The sequence below is a fragment of the Rissa tridactyla genome, chromosome 1, assembly GCF_028500815.1.
Source record: "Rissa tridactyla isolate bRisTri1 chromosome 1, bRisTri1.patW.cur.20221130, whole genome shotgun sequence".
Taxonomy (NCBI): Eukaryota; Metazoa; Chordata; class Aves; order Charadriiformes; family Laridae; genus Rissa; species Rissa tridactyla.
Window position 1 is genome coordinate 32,759,741 of NC_071466.1, and position 21,987 is coordinate 32,781,727.

A 21,987-nucleotide genomic window follows, 5' to 3' on the forward strand; every position below is an offset into this window, starting at 1 on the left:
CAGAGCAAGCAGCTCCTTGCCCACAAGATGAGGTAAGTAAGGGATGTAGTGTAACAACCCACATAACACAAACGGATCTTGCAGCTCTAACTATCCAGGCCATGAGGCCCCAAAACTAACAATATTAAACATATCGTACGTATAGCTTTTGTGTTTGGCTTGGATTTTATTTGTGGACTTTATCTGACAGTTCTAGGTCCTGATTTTTTTAAAGTATTCTCTCTACTGTCGTTATTATTAAGGGGTTGGTTTTTTCTGAGCTTCCAGTATGCAACATCACTAGGTGGTACGGGATCACTGATGAACTCTCCATCCTGTTGCACTCAGCAGAAAGTTTGCTACTGATTTCAGAGGAGCAAGATTTTCACCCCACAGGAAATCAAGGTAAGTGGGAAATAATACTAATTTCATCCAATTAAATAGTAGAGCTCACACGTTTTCAGGATCTTGGTCCACAGACATTTCCTTTTTCTGTCAGAAAAATACAGTCGGGAGGATATGTAACATAAAGTACAAAAAAGGTGCTGTAACACAGAGTGAGACAAGGGGGCCAAAGCTGTAAATTCCTTCCATCGACATGGTAATCTGTATTTGTAAAAGGCCAATATTGAGCAGGCAGTGAAAACAGAAATGCATAACCACATCACATCATTCCACTGCCAGAAACATTCATACTAATTTCCACCATCAAACACCCAGTATGATTACTTTAAGGTTTTTTTAACCAATCCTACTTATAAAAACAAAATCCTCAAGATGGTATAACTTCACGTTTTCATATTCTGTAACATGAATATACATCAAATTGGCACCAATCTGTACCTTGTGTACAAGCCTCCTTCAGGGTCGTTAACACGGAATCAACTCCTTGCATTAAGTAAACACTTCTTTTTCTTGGTTTTTATGTTAAAAATTGAGAATTAATCTTGCAAGTCATTTTGAACCAGCAAAACAGGGTTGACAAAGCAAGCACTGTAGTCTGATATCTTTTATTAGGCCAACTTAGAGTTCAAAAATATGCAAGCCTTCTTGACCACACACAAGTTCATGTATGCAGAACTCCAGGCTGGACCCATAAAATGTATTAAACTACTTGCTTTGTCACTACATATATATATAGTATATACGTATATAATGCATATGCAAACACATTTGAAAGGCTTCAGAATAAACTGTTCATTGATACAGCTTTAAAATAACAACTCTGAAGGACTTCTGTGGGTTGGCATGTAATCTTGCTATATGTGACTCGGTTTAATAAAGAAAATTTAGCAGCATACAAAACAAATTCTGCTTTTGATTTCTGATGAGGTCTAATTCCTATGAAAAAACTCATGACTCTTAGTAATAGGGTTAGCAACCATAGGTTCTTTGCTGCTAATAATAATAACAATGAGAATACACGGCAAAGATGTAGCATTGTGTTTCACATCAAGTGTTTTACCTGGAACAATACAGAGCGTTACTAACCTTGTAAGAGCTATGATACTTCGAGACGCTCTATGCAGGTAAAACCCCCTCTAAATGGATATGTCTCTTCTGCCTAAGAATTCAAATGTTTCTAATGTTGCTATGTGTCCACAACAAGGTGTGCGCATAGCCTGCTCACCTCTGCTTTTCTTTCCACAAGCATGTAAACAGGTCACCACCCAGTTCTTCAGCGGCTCTCAGTCCACATGACAAGCCTTTCACCTGGGGAACAGAAGGGCCAGTCGTGGGACCTACATACAAACAACATATCGAAGAATTAAAGTGATGAAGGCAACCACTCTTCTTTCTTCAAGTTCTGGCACCTGTGAAACTCTTTCTGGATGTTTTGTTTAGAGTGCAGTCACACCAGTAAATGTGAGCTATTCACTGGAACAAAGTCTGAAGAATCGGTGTCCTTCAAGCCTTTGTGCTACCAGCACAAGCACTGCTTCATAAATGTGAGTATCAGTGATCGCGTGGTGTCTCTACAGCCCTCAGCTACTGGAACTCTGCCAGCACATGCTGTGGAGGTACCTTGTGCTCTAGTTGTATATGCCTTGAGATGGGTTGGTGGATCTAATTTGATAACATCAAATGTGGCTCTGATGCAGTCAGCTAACTCTTGTTGAATGAGTTTGAAGTTGATGCTACGTCTCTTTAGATCTGATCCTGAACAACAAAGGCTGTTTGAGACCAAAGAGCATCACAGATTTGCAGAGGAGCTTTGTCTGGCTAAGGCAGTACGTTCAAGAAGGATCAACATTTTGATCCTTCTACCGGTGAACTGGGTCATGGGAAAAAATATTGGTAAGTGGATACACTGATTAATACGAAATCTGAAACCACCTTTAGAATAAATTTAAGATGTGGCCTCAGTGTTACCCTATCCACCTGAAAATAATATGGAGGATTAGACATAAAAGCTAGAACTTTATTTATCCCTGAGCTGAGGTAATGGCTACTAAAAATGTGGATTTCATTGACAGATGATTTAGTGAACATGATGACAGACGTTCAAACATGGCTCCATTAAAGATAAAAGCAACATGCTTAAATCTCACGAGGAAGGATTTTTTTCTTATTGGTAGAGAATGTATGTCAAGACCTTTAGAAACCTAGGAACCACATAATGAGAAAATAACAAAGAATCAGCACTCATAAGTGTCTGGCTGAAATTCCTACTAAATGGCCTTTGATAGATCACTTTTTCCTGACAACAAAGACAGCAGAAGGACTGGCTGGATTGTAGCTCCTCACTGCAACCTATGATGAAAAATACTTCCTGTAGCCAAATGGAAAGCCAAGGAGAGGAATTTCTCCCTAGAAATATGGATTTTGCATTTCTAGAGTGAATCTAGTCCGTGGATATCATCTGAGAAGATCAACACCATCAGGGTCAGAAGGAAGGGGATGTAGATATAGTATCAAACAAAAATATTGGGACGTTATGTTCCTTGAAGATGGCAGTTTTATCAGCCATCTGGTGGGCTGATCATCTCGGTTTATCATCTGGGAAGATACTGAAGATCTAAAACCTAAAGTTAGTTATGCTTCTGAGAGTTCAACCTCTACTGCCTGTTGCAGTGTCAGCTGCAATGCACTGGGTCAGTCGGCCTCAGTATTTTGTGTCCTTTACTTGTTTGATATCAATGAGAGTGACTGAAAGGCTAGCTAAGAGCTGTCCTCCCTTTCCCTGCGGGCCTCAGTGACAACTGATGCTGCTACAGCACTGGTCTTCTGGAAGCACTGGTCTTGGGCGCAGCTGATGACAGTGGGTGGCCTCAGCACTCTCATTAACAGGACACTAGAGGAGAGAAACAGACGCTTCTAACATGTGGTTCTTCTCATCATAAAGTAAATGTGAAAAACTGGTCAGATGAAGTAACTCCCCAGAATTACTTACTCCTCTCCATCAACCATAAACATTACCTCAGATGACATGCTTAGATATAAACATCCATATTGCAGACATCTACATTTAGATTAGAAGAATCCCACCCTGGACATCTGCATTTCAGAAGAGGAAAACATTGGTGCCTTATGGCACAGATGCACCTAGGAAGTGATATTATCATTACAAAGACTAACAATTTTGCCTCACAAGTCTTCCCTGGGCATTCACCACAAATGACAAACTGCACATTCAGAAGGAATGTGGCCTATTTCTCAAGAGCAGAACATAGATTATGGCCACCATATCATACTTGTTTCACATATGGCTTAAAGCCTGCGAATTTCATAAAGCTGACCATTAAAAGAAATTGCACATATATTAACTACGACTTTATTTATTTGCCAACAAACACAGAGAAACACCTACCATAACAAAAAATATAGTAACTATGAAGTACAGTAGTAGCAAACTATCCCTAATCAATACATCCAAGCAAACACTAGGGCTGATCTACTTCTTTGCCACGGAAACAAAAGGCAGAGAATTGCAGAGTTTGGGGCTGCTTTTCACCCTTGGATAGAGTCCTGTGCAGAGAAAGTATATGTTCTGTGATTTAACGGACTCAGAGAAAAATAAGCTTTTTATCTTGCTTTGTAACAAGATTCCTACATAATATTTTCGTAATTAAAAACTAGGAGTAGGCAGGTGAGAGGCAGAGCTGTTCCATGTGAACAAAGAGATGAGAAAGGAAGGCGTAATTGGGGCTCCTACTTCCAGTTCCTACTGCACAAGCTATAAAATTGCTGTAATGTCTTTTTCAAAGAGCTTTTTAATATTATTTCATATTGTCTTCCAAGCGAACGTTGGCCTACAGACCTCCTTTGCTATGTTTACACTGAATTAACATTAATGAATTAATTATGAAGGGTACAATGAGTGATCTGTTCAGCTGACCAAATGTAGATGTCTACATAAGAGTGAGATGAATTATCTCTAAACTCCATTGATTGTATTGACTAGTTTGACTCCAAAGGGCATTTAGACACCTAACTCACATGTGGACACCTACCCCAAAGATAAACACCGAAAACCTCTCCCAGGCCTCACAGCTCTCACTGGCAGATAAGTGAATATTCCAGACCAGCTCAGTAAACAACTAAATGATCTTAACAAATGGAGATGGTCTGAAAACAACAGGAGGCAATTCTACTGAGAAAAGAATAAAGTTCTACCCTTAGGCAGCACATGAAGGAGGACGGATGATAGAGAAAAATACCCTAGGATTATAGCTGAATAAACTGAAGATTAATCAACAGTGTCATTTTGTTATGAAAAAAGCAGTCATAATATGATGGGATGTACACCTGACGAGGCATATGAAGGAATCCTTCCATTCTGTTTGGCACAGGTTGCATCACATCCAATTTTGGGCACTGCACATCAGGAAAGATGGAAAATAAAAGTAAAGCTGCAAGAATGGCTGGAGATCAAGAAAAATAAGTTATTCTCAAGCCATTTCAAGTCAAGATACAGATGAGGTAGCAATGGGTTTAACTTGCAGCAAAAGAGATTCAGGTTACAGATCAGGCTTGCACATATAACTTGCATATGACAAAAAGGACAGTTTTCTAAAATGATTAAACACTGGATTGCACCATCTTGAGAGGTTCTGAAATCTCCATTCTTGGAGATCTTGGAAAGCATGTTAGTCAAATATCTGTTAAGGAGAACATAGTTATATTTAATTCTGTCCTGATCAGAGGGCAGGAGTAGATGACCTCAGATCTTCTTTAGCACTGCTTTCTATTGTTCTGTGATAACAACCCATTTTAGAGACACAGAAGCAAAAATATGACTTCTCTTTGACTACAACAGTGTGCCACATATCCAGAATTAGGGTACAATGACTTATCTCATTCTTTTATATAACACCAGCCATTAATATTGACCTATTCTGAAGACAAACACATTCTCTTTTAAATAGCCACGTTTTAAAAATAGATCACAGACTCATAGAATAGTCTGGGTTGGAAGGGACCTTTACAGGCCATCCAGTCCACCCGCCCTGGCACGGGCAGGAACATCTTCCACTAGATCAGGTTGCTCAAAGCCTCGTCCAACCAGACTTTGAACACTTCCAAAGATGGGGCCTCCACAACTTCTCTGGGAAACCTGTTCCAGTGTCTCACCAACCTCATCATAAAAAATGTCATCCTTATGTCCATTCTAAACCTACCCTCTTTCAGTTTAAAACCATTGCCCCTTCTCCTGTCACTACAAGCCTCGGTAAAAAGTCTCTCTCCGTCTTTCTTACAGACCCCTTTGTATCTTGAAAGGTCACAATAAAGTCTTCCCAGAGCCTTCCCTTCTCCAGGCTGAACAACCCCAACTCTCGCAGCCTGTCTTCACAGGAGAGGTGTTCCATCCCTCTGATCATTTTTGTGGCCCTCCTCAGGACGCGCTCTAACAGATACATGTCGTCTTGGACTGGAGACCCCAGAACTGGACACAGTATGCCAGGTGGGGTCTCACCAGAGTGCAGTAGAGGGGCAGAATCACCTCCCTCAACCTGCTGGCTACACTTTTTGTTATACAGCCCAGGGTACTGTTGGCTTCCTGGGCTGCAAGCATACATTGCCAGCTCATGTCCAATTTTTCATCACCGATATCCCAAAGTCTTTTTCTGCAGGGCTGTTCTTAATCCACTCATCCCCTAGTTTGTATTGATATTGGAGATTGCTCTGGCTCAGACGCAGGACCTTGCACCTGGCCTTGTTGAACCTCATGAGGCATGCATGGACCCACTCCTCAAGTCTGTAACGGTCCCTACGGATGGCCTCCTTTTCCTCTAGTGAATCAATTGCACTGCTCAGCTTGATGTCATCTGCAAACTTTCTGAGTGTTCAATCAATCCCACTGTCTTTGTCATTGACAAAGATATTAAATAGTATTGGTCCCAGTACAGACCCTTGAGGGACACCACTCATTACTGGTTGTTCCACTTGGACATCGAGCCATTGACTCTGACTCTTTGGACACAGCCATCCAGCCAATTTCTTACCCATCTAGCAGTCCATTACACCCATATCTCTCGAATTTAGAAGAATGTTGTAGGGGATCATATCAAAGGACTTACAAAAGTCCAGGTAGATGACATCTGTAGCTCTTCCTTTGTCCAATGATACAGTCACTCCATTGTACAAAGCCACTAAATTAGTCAGGCACGATTTGCCCTTGGTGAAGCCATGTTGGCTCTCTCTAATCACCTCTGTCTTCCATGTGTTTTAACATATCTTCTAGGAGGATCCACTCCATGATCTTACCGAGCACGGAGGTGAGGCTGACTGGTCGGTAGTTCCCAGGGCCCTCCTTTTTACCCTTTTTTAAAATGGGTGTGATGTTTCCTTTTTTCCAGTCACAGGGGACTTTGCCTAACTGCCACGATTTTTCAAATATGATGGAGAGTGTCTTGGAAGATACATCAGCGAGTTCCCTCAGGACCCTGGTGTGCAGCTCTTCATGTCCTATGGACTTATGTATGTTCAAGTTCCTCAGGTGGTCACAAACCTGATCTTCACTTACAATGGAAGGAACTTCATCTGCCCGCAGTCCCCGCCTTGAAGTTCAGGGGCTTGAGAGATGTGGAAAGAGAGATCACCGCTGAAAACAGAGATTAAAAAAATGTTGAGATGTTGAGTACCTCAGCCTTCTCCATGTCCATTGTCAGTAGTTCTCCTGTCTTATTTATTTATAGGGGGTGGGGGGGAGGGAGGGGTACCACTTGCAAACTAAAAAAAAGTGCATAACTGCATTGATGTTGAATCTGCAAATACAAACTGAGGAAATTCATCATTTTAATGTATAAAAAGCAGTTTTGCATTTGCACCCACATTAATTAGTTAGTATAGAAAATATATGCATATTATGTAGCAAATAGTGATACAAAACTGTGCATGCAATTTCATCGGTATTTTTGTGTCTTTTTAAGTTGACTGTAAAATCTCTGAAACCAAGATACCAAAGAAAACTTGAAAGAATGAAGCAGTATTGTCTCTGTCATATGTAAAGATCACTTTCATTTTCTTCAGAATTCTGCAGAATAATGTTAACACAGACGCAGAAGTATGATCTCATTCTTTGACCTTTTCAAAACAGATGGGTTGGGGGATCACCATGAAAACTGCAACTTCATAATCTTACAACATGGTTCAGAAACTATGCCAACCATTTGCACTGAATTAAGGCAATTTTCTGACATTATATTTCAATGACCTTGTGCCCAAGGTTGAAAAAATACTTTGTAATTTAGAATCATAGAATCATAGAATTGCCTGGGTTGGAAGGGACCTTTCAGATCAACTAGTCCAACCATCAACCTAACTCTGACAAAAACCATCACTAAACCATATCGCTAAGCACTATGTCTACCCCTCTTTTAAACACCTCCAGGGATGGTGACTCAACCATTTGTTCTAGATGGCCCAAGCATACACCCACAACTTCTGTGGGGTTCTATGGCAATACTACGGAGCCTTCCAGGAAGGAAGACGGAGAAGTATAAATATGGCAATTAACATTTTAAAGCCAAGTATTTCTTTACATCTGTGTGGCCTTCACCTGCCTATGCTTCTTCCTTTCTGTAATTGTCTTGTTACTGTTATCTGTTTCTTCGGAGTTTTTACCAAGTTTTAGAATTCAACTGAATTTCTTAATTCAGTTTCAGGACAGACAGTCTTATCTGCATCAGAGAACTCTGGGGAAAAATTCTAGCATAAATGATGTACCTCATGCTCTGCATACTGCTACAGGGGGATACATACAAAGGCTCTTCTCTGTGCCTTGGGAAAAAAACCTTGAAAATTGTTGTTCAGCACATTGGGCTTTTATATACCAAGCCTAAAAGAATAGTCACACATGCCACAAGATTTTAATATTCATGACCTTATAAATTAACAAGGTCATCAGATCTATCAGATTACAGTAAAATCCCCATGACATTTTTGGCTTCTATAACCCCTCAAATAGCAACGTAGAAGCCAGTGGCTCTGGGTCAGGCACTGTCTTCTGGAATTCCATCAGGGACACGCACCATCCGGATCCACAGACATTGTAGCACAGAGAGTTTAGCTCTGTTATCAGGTCAAAGACAAGCTCAGGATTTGTCTACACAAGGTGCTTTGAGAAAACTAATCGGGGTCAACCAGGTGAAGTAAACTATATTGGATTTAAACACTGAATAAGTATCTGCACAAATGCTTAATACCATTTAGTAAATCTGCATTAGAAATCTATTGAGATTAACTTCTGCGTCTCACAGATAGGACTTCTTGATGCCAAGAACTTCTGTGTCTCACAGATAGGACTTCTTGATGCCAAGAACTCTGACAGTGGCAGTTACTTAACAGAAACTCCCTAATGACAGCCATAAAGCCTTCCTTCTTCTTAAGATTTTTTCAGGGCTAGAAGAGGGTCTACCTAAACCTGCAGTTCTTAACTATGCAACAAGAGGAATGATGGCAGTTATGAGAGAAGTGATATATCTGGCAGATAAAAAGCTCATCATTATATATGGAGTTATAATGGGAGGCATTTGGAAACTCTACGTTTAAATCGTGTCCTGCTGATATCAAGCTTTCCAAAAATTCAAATCGATGAGGCACTCCCCATGTCGAGATTTTGACTCCCTTTTCATAACAATTAATAGACACCAGAAATGATTAATTATTCACCTGACACAAAAAGCAAAAATTGCATAAGTTAATATTAGACATCTAAAATACAGATGTCTACCTGTGACCTGTCAGATCATGCTCTACACAAATGGGTATTTCCAGGTGCAGTTCCTCTCTAAAACTGATTACGTGAATTATATACTCAAAGTACCTACTTCTCTCTTCTGACTAAAAAGAAGTGTGATGTGATGTACACCGTACACCTCTAAAGATAAATTATATTAATGTGCACCAAGTTTTCCCTAATATTTGTTTCATCTTGGCATGCCCTGCTGAGCATGATCAAATTAATGACTGTAGGTTTCTGATCTCTGGATGCATATTGTATTTCCCCCTGTCCCTGTGCAGGACATTTTCAGTGCATTTTCATTACATATCTAAACGAAAGTCATATTTTAATGGTTTATTTTTCTTTTGGTATGTTCCAGAGATCCAACTGTTTTCTTTTTGTTTTGCTACAAATAGCATCTGAATGTCACTTGCCTCAAACACGAGTTTCTCAAGACACCACACCCATCCGCAGAAAAGACAGATGGAAAAAAGCTCTTGGGTGATGTCTCACATCAGATTGCTCTATCAATCAGCCCCACTGCCCTGACTGTGACACCACATTAACCCTGAGAGAGGTACTTCAGCTTGTGAGTCCCACTTCTCCGATTTGACTTCAGTCAGGTTGGTGCTTTCCCTCATAGGCAGTGCCTTCACTTGAGGCCGTAGTTTGGGAACTGCTGCTCCAGGCCTCATAAAGCCTTGAATTAGGTGTATATAGAATCACAGAATCACAGAACGGCAGGGGTTGGAAGGGGCCTTGGGAGATCATCAAGTCCAACCCCCCTGCCAAAGCAGGTTCACCTAGAGCAGGTTGCACAGAAACGCGTCCAGGTGGGGTTTGAATATCTCTGGAGAAGGAGACTCTGCAATCCCTCTGGACAGCCTGTTCCATTGCTCTGGCACCCTTAATAGTATACAGTCTTTTCTGGATAAGACTAGGTGGTGACATACTAATCTAGTTTCCTTCTGCAACAGGATAACAGATGGGAGAAGCAGGAGGTGTCATATCTTGACTGTTTTTGACACTGACATGTATTATTCTTCTAACTAAGACAGAGAAACATGGTTTAGAGGAAACTAGTATAGGATGAGTACAAACTGGCTGGCAAGTCATTCAGTAGTAGCATTTATCAATGGTTAGTTATCGAAACGGAAGGATGTATAGAGTGGGATTCCCCAGGAACGTGCTAAATTTGGGGCTTCTCTATTTCCATTGACAACCTGAATGAGGGAAGACAAAATAAGCTTATTTGTTATTACAGATGATCCCATGCTAGTTCACAGCCAGCTACAGGACTGAAATTCAGATTATCTGGGCAAATTGGAGAAACAGTCTTGAAAATAGGTGGCAGATCAACAAGGATATATGCAAAGTCCTGTACTTTCACACTGCACAAATACAAGCTAGGCAAGAATTGGTAAGGCAGCAGCCCTGTAGAAAGCAGGTAGTGGAGCACAGCCAGGACAATCAATGGTACTGCTGCAATTAAAGAAATAAATAAATAAATAAGTGAACCCCATAGTGAGATACATAAAGAGTAAGAGTAAGACAGCCTTTAGGAGACTTGAGTTGTCTGCTCCCTCAGCGGTGGCAAAGTCTTAGCTGGAATACTGCGTCTAGTTTGAGACATGGTAAATCAGATTGAGTTCAGAAAAGAGAGATAAGGATTATCAGAGGTTAAAAAAAAATACGAACCCTGTGAAAAATAAGCAAAATGACTAGCATGGTTTAGTCTACAGATGACTACAGAAAACATGCCAAGAAAAGACTTCCAACATGAAGGATGGTTAAACATTGGCATAGATTGCATGGGGTAGGGGTGGGGAGGTGAAATCTCCATCCCCGGATGTCTTTAGGAACTGTCTAGACAAATGGAAAAGACAGAGGAATAGCTGGTCATCAGGGCATAGGGAGAGGTTCAATGATCTCTGAGGTCCCTTCTAATATTATTTTCTAGGATACAGTCACTCTGCATCTTCTAAACTTTTTGTTGTGAGTAGCTGTGTTTAGAGTAACTGCGCAAAGACCAGCATTTCTCATTCAGCATCCTTGGAACTGAATGAACCTCAGCTTTTTACTTGTTATAAATTCAGCCCGCTAGTTCTGAGTTCACTGCACTAAAGCTAAGGCAGTTAGACAGCCTGCTTTTATAATGCTTTCATTGAATAAATTTGCAAAGCTGCTACCTAGAGTCTACATTATTGCTCAGCACCACTTTGTTAATTTGGAATCCAGATCTGGTGACTGATTTAGGAAAACAGTTCAGCTAATCCCTAGTGAATAGAAATCCTCAGCCTAAGATTGTATGGCTCACCAGATTCCCACATGTGCAAATGCAGCAGCTGCCTTGCAAAGGGAAGTTAAAATATCAAGTACAAACTTTAGGGGTTTTTCACATGACATGCTTATTTTCCTTCCTTGGAGATCTAGGGCTCCAAAAGGAAAGGGTAGAGACAATCACAATTTTTTCCAGTAGACAACGTCTGTAGTGAGGTGGTAAGTGCACGTATGTATTCTAGAAAGCTCTTTGAGGGCAGCAATTCTGGCAGGAGAACGTTCAGAGCTACTGTTAAAAAACCTAATTCTGCTAATTAGCCTTGTCTCATTTCTTCAGTCAGCCAATACAATTAGCGTGCACACCCATGTGATATCAATAACCTACATATTTTAAACTATTTCAACATCATTGCCTTCTGCGTGACAAAACACATTCAGGCAGAGTACTATGAATTGTAATTCCTCAGTGAGAGCTTCTAGGAAGGCATTTGTTCCTATGGGAAGACCCCTGTGCAGATTGCTTCGTGCCTTATAGGAAGCTCTCGACTGACCCACAATCTGTTGATTTGGTCTCTTTGGGAGACCGCACAAGGCCCATTTCTTCACTCAAAATCGGCATGAGGCGGGCAAGCAGCTGGGATGTTGAGATAGGCCTGTATATGTTATATACTGTACCTGCTCCTGCAGTAGCCGTCCAAATTTAGAAATAAACGAATAAATGTAATGAAAATAACTATTTTAATTATGACAACAATGAAAAGTCATTCCTTCCTCAAAATTATTATGAAGACATAACACCTGCTCTCACATAACTCCTTCTGAGTGGCACTGCATTAGTGAATGGTTTTAGTGCAGCTGAAAGTAGTTTCTACCGAAGACAAGCACAAAACTTCCACCTACCCGGACTCATGAGAATATCCCTCAACTACGATTCTTTCTATTGTCACATTATTTACAATATGAGTTTTGAGAGCATTACGTCAGTTGCCCAGTTATATATGGATTTACATACAACCCTGGATATCCCAGACGCATGCCTCCCTCTTCTCACTCTTGCTGTGCCCTCCCACCCCAATTCTTTGCACCTTCCCCCTCCCATACTTTCTTCCACTGTTTCTGAGATTTGTTTGTTTTCCTTCTAAATGAAGTTGTATGGGATTAACCTTGGAGGCTCTAAGTACTTTTTCAACAGACCAATGCTTCTCTCCTGTTCTCAGGAGCTAAGAGATTTACTTCTACAGTAATCTCACCTCCTGACAATTTCAAAATGGAGATCCGTTCTCTACCAGTACAGTGCAGGACACTAGACCACAACAGCTGAAATCCCTTCATTAGAAGCAGGATATTCTTGTCCAGGGTTACTTTCTAGTAAATGTACATTTGCAGGTGCAATGAGAGATCTTTGATATGATGCCCAAGAAAAAAATGAGGGTCAAAATCTAAAGCTGCTCCGATACTTACCTCCTACTACCCAACGAGAAATATTTAAACAGGAGTCAGATGCCCAAGGATCCCAGACGACACCTGGGGAGCGAGGCCTATGATCCCATCTGAGCTACCCAAGCACCAAATAATTCAACATGCTCTCAGATGGATGAGAGTCTCATGTGGAAAACTTTGCCAAAGTTTCTGAGCTAAACATTCTTCTGGGCAGTGAATTAGGTGCTGCTGGTTGTGTGTTACATGTGGAAAGCAAGGGTCTATACAAAGATGTGTTGATTGTGTTAACTTAGTTATAGTTTTAGTAGCGTCACACATAATTGAGCCACTCACTTGAGCTGTAACACAAGGCAAGCTGTATTTACAAAAATAAGGTAACTATTTTGTGATGAGTAAATGCTTTCTTAATATCATTTTACGCTGGCATGCTTTTAATAACTAGCATGACTTCCTTTTGATATAACATATTATAATTTTTATCTGTCTTTCTTACATCCTTAGGCCATAGTGGCTATGACTCAACTATCACATTCTATAAGCATGCTACAACTCTCCATAATCACTGTAAGTCAGTATACAGAATTGCTGTAATGAGTTAGTTTCTGGACCCCCCAAAAATGATCTTACCCAAGTAAGATTATAAACCAAGTAGGAAACACGAATGAGAACAGGGTGTAACAGCTGATAAAAAAATAAATAAAAAAACCCAGCTATTAAGTGAAGAAATGCTAATCCTGAGGACACATTATTCTCCTTCAGATGTTTTCCCGAGAACCCTTTTGTTTCTTTGTGGGGAAGAAAGACTGCAATATAAGGAAAAAGAGACAGTACGGGTCCTGGTACAGTACATACAAGCTAGATGTTGCCATATCCAAACTCCAGGGAATCAGCCTCCAAGGTAGACTACAGAGTCCCAAATAAAGTGCTTCAATTTGCTGTGAAATACATGAGAAAATCTGGACTCACAGAAGAGTGACAAATACATAGTTGCACATTAAGTCACGTAGAGTTAGGTGATGAAACAGGCCCGGCATGTGAAGCTTCTGAAATCTCATTTCTCTCGGGAGTTTGCATACCTTGAAGCAACAGCTCAAAACCAGTTTGAAGTCTAGGCTGGGGCCTCAGATCGTCCTTAAGCACTGAGCATTGCTAGTGGGAGCGAGCACTTCAGCAGGAGCAGACCTATTACACTCGCACATTGCAAATCTCCCTGGCCACAAACATGTACATCTCATTACCCAGACTACTTTCATTTCTATCTATGCAGACGTACATTATAGATATTGAATAAAGTTCCTCCATACATTAGCCCCTTAGTACACTAATCATTTTGGTTACTCTTCCCTGAATTCCCTCTAGAGCATTTATTAATTTATGACTGAGAAGTCATATTAATTAATCTACTAAAATGAGGACATATACATTCAGATGTACGCAGAGAAACTTTTTTCCCTCTATTTATTCTTAATTTACATCTTGATGAGTCAAATCCCCACTGTTACTTTGCCAAGTCAAATAAAATTTCACCGGTGATTAAAGTTGTCCTGTGGGATTGTACAAAACACACGTCTTTAATGAATTTGGTCTGCTAAATGCACATGGCCAAGAAAGAACTGTGTTTTATATCTCTAAGCAAAAGTAATGAAGAAAACACCTTTACAGAGCTACTGGCATTTCAGTGTGCAAATAATTTTGAATGTCAATTGATTAATATTGATATCTTTGATATAACTCTATATAATAAGGCTAAATCATTCTCCTGGAACTGTTGTCCCACACTCACTGATACATAAGGTCCTCCAATAGCTTTCAGCTCACTTGGGAGCTCTGAAAGGCCACAGCTGAGATGCAAACATACCTCTACTTTTAAAAAATAACTTTAAAAAACTTTATGGCAGGTGGTTGTTGGGTTTGTTTAGGTGGTGGGGTTTTGTTTGTTTTTTTTTCCTTTTGCCCTTTAGTTTCCATTTAGCGGGCCCGATCCTGCCACCACAAAGGAATGGGCAGGACAAGGTCGATTAGCCGGAGCATTTCGGGCCGCGACTGGGCTGGAGGGGGAACCGCCGGTGGTGCCGCGCCGGGTGACCCACACGGGCGGACCCCAGCCGGAGGACTGGTGTCTCTAGGAGGGGAAAAAGGAAAAAACAAAACCGAAGGAGGAAACCACAAGGTGTATTGGGTGCAGCTGCAGAGAAGCCAGAAGCGGTTGATGTTATCGGCCGCCTCTTCGAGCTCTGGGACAGATACTGATTTTTACACGCAAGAGATGCGGGATGCGGACGCTTCTTGAACGCCGCAGCCCGGCAGCTGCGCGGCAGCCCCGCCTTACCGGAGAGCATGGAGAGCGGCGGCCGGCTCAGGAGCCCCGGGAGCGCTGGGCGGAGAGCCCGGGCCCGGCTCCCGCAGGCCAGCCCTTCCCCGCACCGACCTTCCGCAGCGGCCGCCGGGTTGCTGCCGGCGCGGGGGAAGCCGGGGCCGGGGCAGAGGGTGTCCCCGGGGCGCTCCCCGCTCGGAGTCGGGGGAGCCGAGGCTGTGGCTCCCCCCTTCCCTGCCTCCCCTGCCCTTTCCCTGCCTCCCCCCGACCCCGCTGGGGGCTCGCTCCTCCTGGCGCTGCCATCTCCCAGCCCGCCCCGGACCGCCCCAGCTGTCCCACCACCCTCCCGGCACCGTCCCAGCACTGTCCCAGCATAGTCCCAGCACCATCCCAGGATGTCACAGCACTATCCTAACTGTCCCAGGACAGTCCCAGACTGTCACAACTGTTCCAGCGTTGTCCCGGGATGGTCACAGCCTGCCCCGGCATTGTCCCAGCACTGTCACAGGATGTGCCAGCACTATTCTAACTGTCCTGGGACAGTCTCAGGCTATCCCAGCATTGTCCCAGCACCGTCCCAGGATAGTCTCAGCACCGTCCCTACTGTCCCAGCATTGTCCCAGCACAAGTCTCAGCACTGCCTCGACTGTCCCAGCATTGTCCCAGCACCGTCCCAGGATAGTCTCAGCACTGTCTCAACTGTCCCAACATTGTCCCAGCACCGTCCCAGGATAGTCTCAGCACTGTCTCAACTGTCCCAACATTGTCCCAGCACTGTCCCAGGACAAGTCTCAGCACTGTCTCAACTGTCCCAGCATTGTCCCAGCACTGTCCCAGGACAGCCTCAGCACCATCCCAACTGTCCCAGCGCTGTCCAAGCACAGTCGCAGACTGTCCCCAGCACTGTCACAGACTTTTCCAGCCCAGTCTTAGAGTGTCCCAGCACTGTCCCAGCTCCTCTGCGGCCACCCATCTTCCTCCCACGCGTCCCCCGGGTTGCCTTAGGGCGAGCATCGCCCCCCGTGTACCAGCCAAGTGATATTAAATGGAGGAACTCGGCGAGCGCAGCCCACGGTGACAGTCCCAGGGCCACGGGAAGGGCTCATCGTGCCCCGGGACAGCTCTGTGTCCACTGCCACAGAGACACAGAGGGGGAAAGGAGCCGGGGGCTCTGCCGGTGTGACCCACAAATCGTTTTGCAGCTCAGCTGTAGAGTTTGCAGAGTTGGCATGCACAGTGAAACGCCAGCAGCGTTTCAGCTCCCCCCAGGAAAGTCCCAGCACGGACAAATCCGCAGCTCGGGGTGTCAAGTTTGCAGAAAATGGCCGAATACAAATTTCTTTTGCATTTCCCTTCCGGAAAAAAAAAAAAAAAAAAGCTGAACCCAGGAGATAAATGACTGTCTGGTGGTAAATACTGACCAGCAGCAGCAGCTGGAGACGAATCACCACATCGCCAGCATTTTAACAGCAGCGTTTAGAGGAGAAGGGGGGGGGAAAGCGAGATCTCCGGGCTGCCGCAACTGCTTGCACACCCACTGGTTTCACTGGCTCCAGTGTCTGCGAGAAAAAGATAAGAGGCTCGTGCAGAGAAACAATTGAAAAGAAAGGAAAAAAAAAAAAAAGAAGAAAAAACAACTAAGAAGCACTAATGATTTGAACGTGGTTGCAGCCCTGCAGAACTGCTCGTCCCGGCTGGGGACAGCGCAGGTGGCAGCGGGTGGCAGCGCCCGGCGGTCCCCGGTCCCTCTGCCCGGCTCAGGGCGGCCAAGGGGAGAACGGGGGGAGCGGGGAAAAAACGAATACCGGCCGCAGGGAGACCCCGCTGCCCCGCGGGGCAACCTGCGGGCGATGGAGGCGGCGCCTCGGCGGTACCCACGGACCACGGGGACAGGCGGTGGCTAAAGGAGGGCTCCCCCGCTCCCACAGGGTGATCGAAAAGGAAAGCCTGAAATTCCCCCAAACACACGTTTTGGTTTCAGCGGAGCGGGATAGGAATGACTGTCATTAACTACCAGGTCTTGAAAGTTTTTCTTGCTTCTTTCAAGGAGCCAGAAGTTATTTTTCGAAGCGGTGTCATTATCGTTCCTGTCTTTGCGTATTTCCAATATACCGGAAAGATTCCATCGGAGCAATTTGAACAATTTTACAGTAACTACTAATTTTCCCGGAAGCCAAAACTAGCTTGGGAAGCAGATCTGGAGCGGGCTGCCAGCGGCTCTCCACCCCGCTTCGCCTGACCAAGAGCTGAGCGTAGACATGGCTTCAGTGCCAGGACCCCCCTCCGGCACCCCTCCCGGTAACCTCCCTGCGAGCAGAATCGGGCCCCTCGGGAACTCGGTATAACGCCCGGACAAGGAAATAACCGAGAAGAAGCAACCATCTCAAGTCCAAAAGGCGGTTACACTTGGAAAAAAAAAATAATCCAGTTGTTGCTGCTTTTTTTACAGCCATATTTCAACCTTTTCCGACTCTGAACTTTTTTGCTTAATTGCATCGTTTGACCTTTTGCTAAAAGGAGGTGATTCGTCGCTTCTTTCTATATGTTAAATAACTCCTTATGTACCGGGAGAAATAAAAGTACTAGCAGATACCCAAAGTGCCGAGTATTTGCATTCGGTATGTTTAACTATGAGGTTTAAAATTTCTTAATTTAATTACGCCAAATAGGAAGATAACATCGTCGTCTGTAGAGCTCAAATTGCCTGAATTTACACCCAAATCTACGCAAAGTTCTATAAAAGACGAAACCGGTAGCGCCGGTGCCACTGGGGCGGGAGTGGGATAGAGGGGGACACATAAAAATATAAGCTTAGGGACATCGCCGAGGAAAAGGGTGTCCGAAAACAGGACGCTCAGAAACCTGACATCGAGGGGATGAGCTGGATGTTGAGCCTGGCAGGAAAGCGAGCCGTCACACAGATTTAGTTATTACCAGCCAAATCTTTGGACTGGGGAACGAAAAAGGGAGAGAGATATAACATTTGCAGCTGGAGAGAAGCGAGTTCCCCGTGCCCCCGGCCCCGGTGCCCGGCAGCCCCTGTCCGGCCAGGGGCCACGGGAAGGGGAAGGGGGGGGGGGGCGGGGGGCGGCATTTCTGAAATTACACCCCCTGCTTTTGGCCACGGCTCTGAAATAATTGAAGTTTAAAAAAATTTTTTTTTTTTTAAAAGATAAATAAATAAATAAATAAACCCAGGAAAAGACAAGTCGTCGCTGGGACTCCACTATCCAAACCCAGGTCACTGTATTTCTTTCGCTGAGGGTTGTCATTATTTGCTGTATATATCCTCCCGCCGGTCAGTCGCGACGAGCACGTTTTAAAGCCTCCACTAATTTACAGAGAACAAAGACACTTTCCAGCTACGCTAGAAAATAAAAGAAAAAAAAAAAAAAAACTCGGCTTAATTAAAAATAACGATTTTGTTCTTGGACAGCTACCAGTTCTTTGCTCTTACCGTCCGGGGACCTTGATTTAACCTCGGTAACACCCTGAAAGGCTGTAATCATTTTGCATCCGTTGCATCGTACCTTTTCAGTCCTGCAACACAGAGCAGTACCGAGCCGACCGCAGGCTGCTCAGATAGCTAGTTTGTTCGGTGAAAGAAACGTGATGAGGCGCACGGGGTTAATTAAATCTTGCAGAGATCCAGTTGGTATGAGCAAAAATCATCCAGTCTTTTAACAACCTGGTCGCGCACGTTCGATATAGACAACGATGTCTGAAAAAATAATTACGAAATTACGCGGCTCCAGATACACACACACAGAGGAAAAAAAAAAGTTTCCAGACCGAAAAAAGAAAAAAAAAAGCCTCAAAATCTCCGTAGAAGTGACTCGTGTTAACGGCGGCTGCTGATCCTTCAGCTTCGCTTTGACGCGCAGATCACGTCCATTCCTTCCACAGGTTTCCCAAAACCTCGCTTTTCGAGCCCATTCTGTGGGCTTGACCGCACGGAGAGCGATTTGGGGGAACGGAGGGGGCTCCGCCGCCCGCCCTTCCCCCCCCCCCTGCGGGGCTGCCCGAGCCCTCTGGAGGCGTTTGAACGAGGGGCAGGGGGAGGTGGGCAGCTGCCGGGGCTGCCCCGCGGAGCCCGGCGGGGCTGCAGGACGCGGGGCTCCCGGAGAACTTCCAAGCACATCGCCGAGGAGAAGAGCGGGATACCGGAGTCGCTCCCGCTTCGCTGGAAGCGGAGACGCACCGTGTCAGCCCCGGCACAGCCAAAACCCTTCTCACCCCCCTCCTCCCTCACACCCTTCTCCTCCTCAGCTATATCTGATTTTTCTTGGGGTTTTTTTTTTTCCCCCTTCCCCCCTGCCTTTGACATTTGGGGCTTGTGAGCAAGGAGAGCTCTGAAGCGGCGGTTACTACCGCTCTTTTTCCGTGACACCACGGGGGAATTTTGTGGGGTTCTTTGAAGGATAAAAATCAGGCAGGCGAAGGCGTTGACTTTATTTGGTGATGGTTGGCGGCACCCGCCTAGCGCAGAGCCGGAGGTGGCTGCGCGACCCTGGCTCGTCCCCACGGTGAGGCAAGCGGGGACGTCCCCCCGCGTCCAGCTGCGAACACGTCTGAGAGGGAAACAGGGCTTGGGAGAGGTGCCCTTTCTCCACCCAGAAACATCTTTTCCTCGACCCCCAAAATCAGAGCCGGCGTCTTCCGACCCCCCTCCCTGCTTAGGGGCGCGGGGAGCCGCTTTCGATCGCTATCTCCAAATTTCGCTGGTTTCTTAAGGAGGGAGACTGAAATACTAGCGGTGTTTTAGCGCACAGCTGCTAGAAGTTGTTAGTGAAGAGCATCAAATCAACTCCCCACCGCTACTGGGAAAGTTTCTTTTTAAAAAAAAAAATAAAGGAAAGGACCTTGGATTTGATTTCTCCGTCCCATTTTGAAATGCGGTGAGTTGCCGTAAGCTGCCAACAAAATCCTAAAAGTTTGCAGGAAGGTATCAGTAATAATGATAGTAACACCAAAAGCGGCGCTCACAGCGGTGTGCAAACCCGGTAAACGCCTGACCGGAAAATCCAGGCATTTGGAGCTGAATTTTGTCGTTTCAGTTTGCCTGCTGATGTCAACGGCGTGTCACTAACTAAGAAGTGAAAATTGAGGGGGAGCGGCGGGGGGCAAGGGAGAAGGCAGCAAGCGCTGCTTTCCAAAAGGCGGAGGTGGGTTTTTTTGAGGTCATTTCATCTCGACACTCTTTCGTCATTTTGAATATAAAAGAAAGCTGACCGGCTCAATTTTCCCAGTCCCTCGCCCGCCTGGGGCGATGCGGTGACTTGGCGCACAGCTTACTGCAACCAACATTCTTGGTTCTTCCCCTGATGCTGACCGTGCGTTTAGTAAAAGGTCGGTGTAACTGTACGAGCTCGCTGCAAAGTGGATTAAACTACGAGTCTTGAAAATGTGGACATTTGGAGCTTAATCGTTGCTACTTTTATATTACGTTACAGAAGGAATATGGAAAGCTGTTTGTTAAACTTTTGATAGGAACTTCAGAGTTTCCTTGTCTATCTTAAGAGCAAAGCAGCGTGCAACACGTAGTAACTTTTCCCTGCAAGGCATCTATTGCCCGGTGCAGGAAACAATCTGTATCCTTTCGGAAAATACAGTACAGCTCTTAAAAACTTGGGGAAAAAAAAATAATAAAGAGCCTTGTCCTCCGCTTAAATTATCTTTCCCCCGCACAAACCAGCCAGCAAACCACCACCGAAGCAGGCGTGCTGCTCTGTCCGCAAACCTGAAAAAAAAAAAAAACAACCAAAAAAACCCCAAAACAAAACAAACAAAAAATCCCCCCCCAAAAAAACCAAAACGCGGAGGCATTCCTGACGGCAGAAGTGAAACCGTCTCGATCCAGGCGAGTTTATTTGTCAACCCGGGCAAGCAGCGAGCCCGCGGGAGGGGGGGTAGGGGGGCGGAGGAGGCGGGGGGGGGCGGCTCCGCCCGCGGGGGTGCGCGGCGGCGGCGGCGGGAGCGCGGAGCGACCCGGCGGGGCTGCGGCTGCTGACTCAGAAAAGCAATGTAGGTCAGAACGAGTTTCCTTAAGTTACCTTAAGTTCGAACAATTCGGCTTTTCTTTAGCGACTTCCAAAGTGCTGTTGCAACACTTCTGCACGCCGCGGCTTTCGCCGAAGTTCAGCCCCCGGCTCGGAGCGCTCGGGGCAGGCGCGCCCGCCTTTCGCCTCTCGCTTCTATCTGCCCTCCAACATTTCCATCACAACCCTACTTTTTTTTTTTTTAAAAAATCTTTTGTCTCAGAGAAGTGGTTTGTTTTTTTTTTTAAATAAAATAATAAAATTGTGCCAGCGCGTCACATTCCCATTTTCTTTTAAGTTTTAGGAAGAAGCAAAGCGAATTGCCTACCTACTCTGTGCGGTTCTCAGCTCTTTCCAGGAAGGCTTATTCACGGTTCACAGTTTGGATCTATTCTCTATTACCACTATTTACTACCTTCCACCACCAGCCAATTTTTACACTATCACTTAAAGGGCTATTAAAAGAGTTCACTTTTGCCAAGGGTTTTGTACGCAAAAGACGATCCGTCTTTTGAGTGACAGTGAACACTGTCCGTCTTCGACCTAGGTAATTTTCGTTATTTCTCCCCCCCGCCCCCCATTATTTTCCTTTTTTTTTTTTCATTATTTTTTTGACCACAGCAGAGCAGGAAGAGAGTAGCCGCAGTCCCCACGGAGGATGAGCAAGCGTCGTGTCCTGGCGCAAGTGCAGCGAAGTGGGACGGAGACCTCGCTGCGAAGCACGGAGTCGTAGAGGAGAGGAAAGCCCGGAATTAGGGGACACTTGAAGA

The 21,987-nt window shown here is 44.7% G+C and overlaps 2 long non-coding RNA genes across 5 annotated transcripts in view; one reads left to right on the forward strand and one right to left on the reverse strand.

Annotated features, from left to right (window-relative positions):
• Window positions 1-21,987, reverse strand: part of LOC128916285 (uncharacterized) — a 98,468-nt gene that overhangs the window by 21,004 nt on the left and 55,477 nt on the right. For all 4 annotated transcript variants that reach the window (XR_008468895.1, XR_008468893.1, XR_008468894.1 and 1 more), the window contains 2 exons: window positions 6,947-7,024; window positions 1,610-1,721 (listed from right to left, as the gene is read on the reverse strand). This is a non-coding gene — a long non-coding RNA (uncharacterized LOC128916285). The remainder of the gene's footprint in view (window positions 1-1,609; window positions 1,722-6,946; window positions 7,025-21,987) is intronic.
• Window positions 21,137-21,944, forward strand: LOC128916338 (uncharacterized). Its single transcript, XR_008468927.1, has 3 exons — window positions 21,137-21,203; window positions 21,516-21,764; window positions 21,842-21,944. It is a non-coding gene; the product is annotated as an uncharacterized LOC128916338 (long non-coding RNA).